The sequence below is a fragment of the Chinchilla lanigera genome, unplaced genomic scaffold (genome assembly GCF_000276665.1).
Source record: "Chinchilla lanigera isolate Chin_1 unplaced genomic scaffold, ChiLan1.0 scaffold00074, whole genome shotgun sequence".
Lineage (NCBI taxonomy): Eukaryota > Metazoa > Chordata > Mammalia > Rodentia > Chinchillidae > Chinchilla > Chinchilla lanigera.
The window spans coordinates 100465-108142 of NW_004955475.1; positions in this window are offsets into that span (position 1 = coordinate 100465).

Genomic DNA, 7678 nt, shown 5'->3' on the forward strand with positions numbered 1-7678 from the left:
TGCAGGGACAGCTTTGGATGCAGTGCTATCAGTCCTCCTCACGTAAAGGTCAAGGTGCACAAGGAAAGATGTTCTAATGAGCCAGACTCTACTATTTTCCAAGCAGGGCCCCAGGATCAAGGATCTCAAATTTCAGGGCAGAGAGCTATAACATGAATGTGTCCGGTTACTTTCTGGTTATCTGTGAGGTCTGAGAGGAGGCAGATCACAACCTCCTATGATTAGATGGGCACATCCTATTCATCCCTGAGGTATGGGTCCTAGTGTATTTTGCCAATCAGATTTCTACAAGTGGGGCCAATGGAAACCCTGTGAGTTTCTAAAAGATAGGATTCTGACGTTTGGGGACAGTGCAGAGAAAGAAGATCATGTAATCTCATTGGTGTAGAGAAAGACACTCTGCTCTTGAGAGTTCTCATATACAAGTTCTCAGACAGCTCAGTCTAGCCTGTCACTGTGTTTCTGGACATTTGTGAGGTTGAAACATTAAGAGATCATAAATACCTCCGGTATGGACTAGGCTTTGTGGCAGTCTCTCTGGAGTTGAACCTTTACGTTTCAGCTGTTTGAACCCAGAGAACTTAAACCCCAGACAGACCATGCCTCTTCCTGGGACATGGGTCTCTCATCAGCTCAGAAACATCACAACCTGGACACGGACTGCGAAATACCTAACACCTCACACTCATCCTCACAAACCCTGGAATATACCAGTGACATACAGAACTCAGACACAAACCCAGGAAAGCACAATGTAAAGCCTTGGAAGCATTGGGCCCACAACACTGATCCCAAAGTCCTGAGAAAGTTCAATGATGGCAACAGAAAAACAGCTCAGGGAAAGTCTTTTCATAAAATACGTACTACACGTATTACAGTAACTTCATTACCTGTGATACAGAAACCAGATTGCTCCCAGACCTCACACCCTGGACACAGAAGTTCCCCAAAGTGTAGAGCCAACTCTCCCAGATTCAAACATATAAACAGATGAGAGGACATAGAGACTTCATGTACCAGGGCACATGCAACAAATATTTAAGACTTTATAGTGTGGTGTGTTTCCCCCACAGCCCAAAGTTTACAGCCTGAGACACAGACAGCCCTCCATGTCGGGCAACTATCTGTGGGATGTAGACCTATAACCAGTTCATAGGGATCATCTAAAAGGGAAAGACACCTATCTTTAGGATAACCTCAAAGCCTAGAACCCAGAACCCAAGGGACTGTAATGGGTCACGTCCTCATACCAACCCTCAGTAAAGTTTGAACCCGAACTCCTGAAATACAGAATGAACACTGTACAGATATACATTCTAGTTTCTGCACGTATAACAGATCCAATACCTTACACACTAGAGCAGATGCCCCTAAACAGCACAGAGATCTCTCACCCTCACCTCAGAGACCTCATGTCCTGGACACCAACCACAAAGCAGCCCAGGTACCTGACAGCCTGTGACACAGACCTGCAAACGGTCAGAGACCTTACAGCCTGAAGGTGGACTGTGAAACAGTTCAGAGAAATGAGGTCTTGCTTTAAGGATACCCTTGAAGTCACCCTGTATAGGACTCGTGCCAGATAGGCTCACAGCAAGGTGTTGCCCAGCTCCTGAGAGAGACAGAGAGGGAGGGAGTGGGGAGAGACTGAGAGAGAGTCGGAGGGAGAAGATAGAGAGTTGGGAAGAGGAGCGTGTGAATTAGAGACCTTTCTGAACATCTGTCTCCCCTGAGTTAGGCCTATCACAGGATTCTGGTGCAGGCACCTAGGTAGCCTCCTCTTTTAAGGGACAAAGACTCAAAAGATTCTGCCGTCAGAGACTGTTTCTCAGCATTGGACCTAGGCCACAACTGGGAAGGGACGACCCAAGGTTCACAGACTGTGGAGCCATCTATCCATCGGAGTGGATATGTTCTAGGTTTAGAGTTTTCATGATGTTGCAGAAAGGAACCCCCCACTGTCCTCAGGCCTGAGATGCTCTTCAATAATGGAGATGCTACTGGATCGGGGAAGAGTTTGTACCCTACGGACCAGGATGATCCTGTGTTGCTGAGAGCAATACTGATGTGCTGAGAGCAGGCCTTCAACAGCCCTGTGAATTACCAGGCCTGTGTCCTGTGCACCCTGAAGGATACTGATTCTGCCTCCCCAGCATGGCTCTAAGAGGTGCTGTAACCCCCTTCTTTCCTCTGCCTTCCTCAGCCCAGAGCAAAGGTCCCTTGCAGATCCCTTCAGATCCAGGGAGAGAACCAGGATTGTGGGAAGGAAATAAGGAAGTAGTTTGCAGTGCTGTGCTGAGGGCTCCATGCACAGACCACAGGGTGGAGAGAAAGAGCGCCCCCACCCCGCTCAGCCTGCCTCCCTATTCTCCCTTTTCTTATCCTCCCTATGGTGCTTAATTGGTTAACTGTCACCTTGAGTGGGAATGCCCAGCAGAATTGAGTCATCATGGTTCTAGGCAAGGCAGACCCACTTCAAGGAGGATTGTTGTCCAACCAGTATAAAAAGAGGAATGGGAGGGAAGAATTTCCACTGATTTTCCTTGACAGAGCTGCATTGTGGCTGGCTGTCTTTGGAGGATGGTTGGCCCATATCTTTGGAGGAGCTACTGTCCTTGCTCTCTCCAAGGATGGCTGCTGTTCTCTTCAAAGGAGCTGCGGTCCTCACCTTCTCCTCAGGCGTCATCTACCGGCTTTCGGCACCGATCTTCAGCTTCCAGCACCAACCTTTCGGCCTGCCAGCACAGTCTCGTTAGCTTCTACCGCCAACCCTTCAGCCCCCCAGTGCAGACCTCTCGGTCTTTCATCTCAGATCCTTTGACCTCCTGATGCAGATGCATAGAGGATGTTGCTCTGGGTTCCAGGCCTTCAGCTGGATCCTTCCATCTCTAACACACACACATCTTTTGCACTCTTGCTCATTTCACTGTGTGGAGCCAATCTTGCCAGTTTGTGTGTCCTGCAATAAATCTGATTGACAGCATGTGCAGTCTTTTGAGGAGCCTTGACTGAGCCCTGCCAGCTCTTGTGAACACTGACTGATATACTCCCTATCATCCTCAGAGTAAGCTTGTTGGCCTCTGCTGAATTCCTAACCCAACTTTAGTAGACTGAATGTGTAAGGTCTGTGCATTTGCTATCCCCCTCCACTGTTTTAAGCCCCACGTCTGTATGAACTCCCAGAGTGGGACAGTACCCACTCTCAACTCCTAAGTTTCTTTACCTACCAGATCCTGAGCAGACAACTCCATCTAGACCAAACAGGTGTCATCCTTAATGTCTACCCGCTCCTCCATCCTGGAATTACTCACTTGCCCCTTTGCTCTCATCCCTGGCTGCCACTTCATTTGAATTTGTAGAGTCAACTGGCTGTGGTTGAAAATGGGATGATGGCAACTTTACAGGAGGTAGAAGCCTCAGCTTGAAGGGAGGTGTGAAGGATTCTGCATGGTAGTGAATTCCTTGCATAAGGCATACAATAATTTGCTTTGTAAGACAAAGCTCCTCTTCCACTTCATACCTCTCAGAGCAGATTGCTGTTTCTGGGGCCCTCGTGGTACGTTCTGGTAGAGGAAGGTTGCACCTGCCACTCCTCATCTAATGTCTCCCCTCTCCTCAGTGTCCCCAGTCCGTGGTGATTGTCCTGGAAGGGCTAGTTTCAGGGCTATTTCCAGTGGATCATTTCATCTCCAGCTTCCTCCTCCCACCCATCTCAGTGGGTATTGCCTTCATGACTGTGACGTTTCTCAGTGGACTGCTCCTCCCCTACCTTGCTGTCCCTAATAGCCCCTAATGGATTGATCCACTTGCAGATTCATCATCTTGTAGAAAACCAGGATAGAGTCCTGCCTTATGCCTCGAGCCCCTGCCCTAGGAATGGTGCTGTGGATGCCAGGAAAGACAGGTCACCTTGTCCCACTGACAAGATGAGATAGCTTTGCAGGGCTCTGGGGCAGCACGTATCAGAATTAAATTGCTACCCTTGTTGATATGTGTCCATCGTGTTCTGCGATTTCTGTCTGTCCTTAGAATGGTGTCAGATGTTTATTTGAGGAAAGAATCATTTGGCCTAGGAATTTCACTGCTATAATTGTGTCCTCGAGAATAATTCAAGCGTGTATATCTGTGTATGCAGTGACGATAGTAGGAGACTCCTAGGGAGGACAGAAAGGCTAAATGCCCACTAATAGTGAGTTAAAAAAAAAGTTAAATGAGATCGAAAGTATTTATATTGGACTATAGAGCACCCTCTAGCCTTTTGCCAGAATAAGAATGAGTGTGTCCTGGCCACAAAGCTTTTCTTCTTGACCTGCTGTTAATATGGAGTAGGGAGCAAGAAATACTAATATTCATCCTGTGCTAGTATGCACAGTATGCTTGCAAGTGCAGAAAACAAGGAGAGCAAAATACCCAAACTGACCAGAGTGGTCACTTCAGTGAGCTCACTGATGGGGCAATCTAGGAGCTGCTTGTGACATATGCTGGGGTAGGCTGGATTTGCTGAAAATGGCCAAAATATATCCAAGTATATGTATTTTATCTCTTTTAACCTCTTTATTGAATTATAACTACAACACTAAAACATTCACCTTTTGACTTGTACAGGTCAGTGGTTTTAATCTGTTCACATGGCTGTGGTCCATGTTAGTGACTAATTTCAGAGTGCTACAGTTTGAATATGGTTTGTCCCCACCTGTCTTAGATATTTTTCTTGTGGCTGAGACACAAGACCAATACCCACACCTGAAATGTCCAGGAAAAGCCCCGGATAGAGGAAAGCTGTTACCATAGGGTCAGGAAGCAGAGAGCCAGAAGGGAGGAGACAAGGAGAGAGATACACCCTCCAGGTCACACCTGCAATGACCTACCTCTTCAGACCAGACCCCATGTCCCACTATCACACTCGGCCACTGAACTCAGCAGTGGATGAATCCACCAGCCGAGCATCTGTGGATCAGATGCTATAGCATCCCCATCATCCAACCACCATGCACAAGCTGTAGCTGTACCATTTTGCCCTCCTGCTAGCAGGGTATGAGGATTCTAATTTCTCCAACATCATCTCCAGCATATGTATTTTGAAGTCCAGCAGTTGAGGTCAGAAACTCACATGTTGGAAGTCCTGGGAGAAGAAATAGTTTACTCACAGTCACATGGGAAGGGGAAATTCACTCGCAACTTCTCATATATGGGATTCATTAACTTGTCCACTCTGTAAAACATCAAAACAGAATGAAGTACAAGGTCAAAAAGCAAAATATCTTGAAGCAGATTATGGAAGTGTCAGGAATTACTCCAATGCTATATAACTGCCCACGAGGAGAGCTTGTAGAATCTGGGGGGTAACAACTGAGTCCCAAGGACACAGAGAGGGCCGCTGTGATATTCAGCTGCTGGGCCTAGTAACAAGGAGAAACAGGCAGAGGATGATGACGAAGGCCCCTGCAAAGGACTGTGCTCAGGGCTCGTGAGAATATATGAGGCTCCTGAGGCCTCAGTTTCCCCATTTGTTAGTTGATGTTAAAAGTAGAATTTATACTCCTGGAGTTGTGAAAAAAGCATGGTTCATGTGATGTGGTGAGCCTGTGTATGGCAGAGAGTGTGAGGTAAATGCTGACACATTATCACCGTCATCACCATCATCATCATCATCACCGTCGTAATCATCATTGCCATCATCATCATGTTCCTAGTAGAATCACTCTATGTCAATTCACTGCAACGTGTTATTGCCCCCACAGAAGGAGCACTATTCTACTGGCCATTCCTGGCTTTGAAGAAAGGCGGGGCATGAACCAAGGATTGAGGGCAGCCTGTAAAAACTAGAAAGATCGTGGTCCTTGTCCCACTAGAGACTCCCCAAGCAATGCAGCCTGCACACTTATGAGACTTCTGATTTCCAGAACAGGGAGGTAGTAAATTTGTCTTGTTTTAAGCCACTACATTTCATCTGAATTTGTTACATCAGCAACAGGAAACTAATTCAGGGGGAAACACATATTCTCCTTCCCTTCCTCCCCCCTTCCCAGGTCCTTTGAGTCAGAAACACCCAGTCCTGCAGCCGAAAAGATGGTATCACTGGGATGCTCAGGTGCGGGCCTCGGCTCCTGTTCAGCCTCAGTGACGGGAGACTGAGGAGGGGGCAGCTCCTCTGGGGAGAATGTGAGGGACCCTCATAAGCGGTCTGGCACAGAAGGCACCTGGAGCATGGGGAAGCCCCCACCCCGCCTGTCACCCACTACTACAATAACCTACACACTTGGTGGCTGGGGTGGCTGTATGGGGAAGAAAAACTGTAAGGTTCTGGCCAGGGGTGACGACAGCAGTCTTGCTCTGTACCAAGTGCCACTCTCAGTGACTGACGGGTGATGTCTTTTCACCCTCACATAACCCGGCGAAGGAGGGAAAGTTATTATTATCCTGAGGACAGAAGAGCCAAGGGAGGTGCAGAGAGCCTAAGTAACTTGTCCATCACATGGCACTGGGGCAGTTCAGTCCTGGACTGTCATTCCAGCCCCTACTCTTACTTGCCCGGCTATACTGTGGTAACCACTGAGTGTCCCGTGGGCCCAGGTGAAGGTCGTTACATATGTTCTTCCCACAGCCCACAACTCCTCTGTGTGGCTAGCAGCAAGGCCCTTTTATGAATGAGGGTCAGAGGATCGGCCAGGACAAGTGAATAGCCCCAGGTCACATGACTGGAAAACAGCACAGTGGGCATTTGAACCAAAGCTGCCTGACTCCCAATCATATTTCCTTTTTCCATTTCATTCCAGAGATTATCAGGAGGTAATTAAACTGTTCTCAATGACAGCGTTACTTGAGAAACCTTATTCAAAGTGCAAATGCGTGTATTTAAAGGAAAGAAGGAATCCAAATGTCTGAGGCAGAACAGAGCAACACTGAACTTGTGGGAAATGTGGAACAGGGATCAGGGTAGGGAGTGAGAAGCGCATGTTCTCTTAGCTGAGAGCAGCAGATGACAGTGATGATTGCCATAACATAAAAACCGTATCTGGAGCTGGGATAGCCCAGCAGTAGAGCACTTGCCCAGCATACATGAAGCCCTGGTTTTGATCACCAGCCTCAAGAACAAAAGAAAACAAAATCACTTTAATAACACATAGAGAGGGAGTGTTAAAGAAGGGAGGGGTTTTTATATTGTACTGTTTTAAAGTCTGTTTGAAGAATAGCTCAACTACTAAATTTTCATGGAGTTACCTCCTTAAAAGAAATTCAAGCTCCCACAGTGAACTGGTGGTGAGCCAAGCCAGGGATTTTGCAGGCCTGTCTGCTGGGCCTTGCCCAGCATGGACAGTTGTGGTCTGCGTGACGATTGCCCAGTGGTTTTCCTGACTGCCTCTGAGAACCCCCCAGCATGGATTCCTCCTCATGAGCTTGTGTACCACCCAGACTACAGCAATAATTTGACCCAGTTTTCGCTGCAGAGTGTCTCATTGAAGAACCCTCCTGGAGCTCAGCTGAGATTTACCACACAAGGAGGGAAGGCCTTGCAGCTAGGCATCTTCATCTCTAAAGTGATTCCTGGCTCTGATGTAAATCAAGCAGGACTTCAAAAAGGGAACCAAGTTCTAACTGTGGGTGGTGTGCATTTCCAAGATACTGAGCACAGTAAGCTGTTGAGGTCCTGAAGACAACCCCCGAAATGAGCATACAT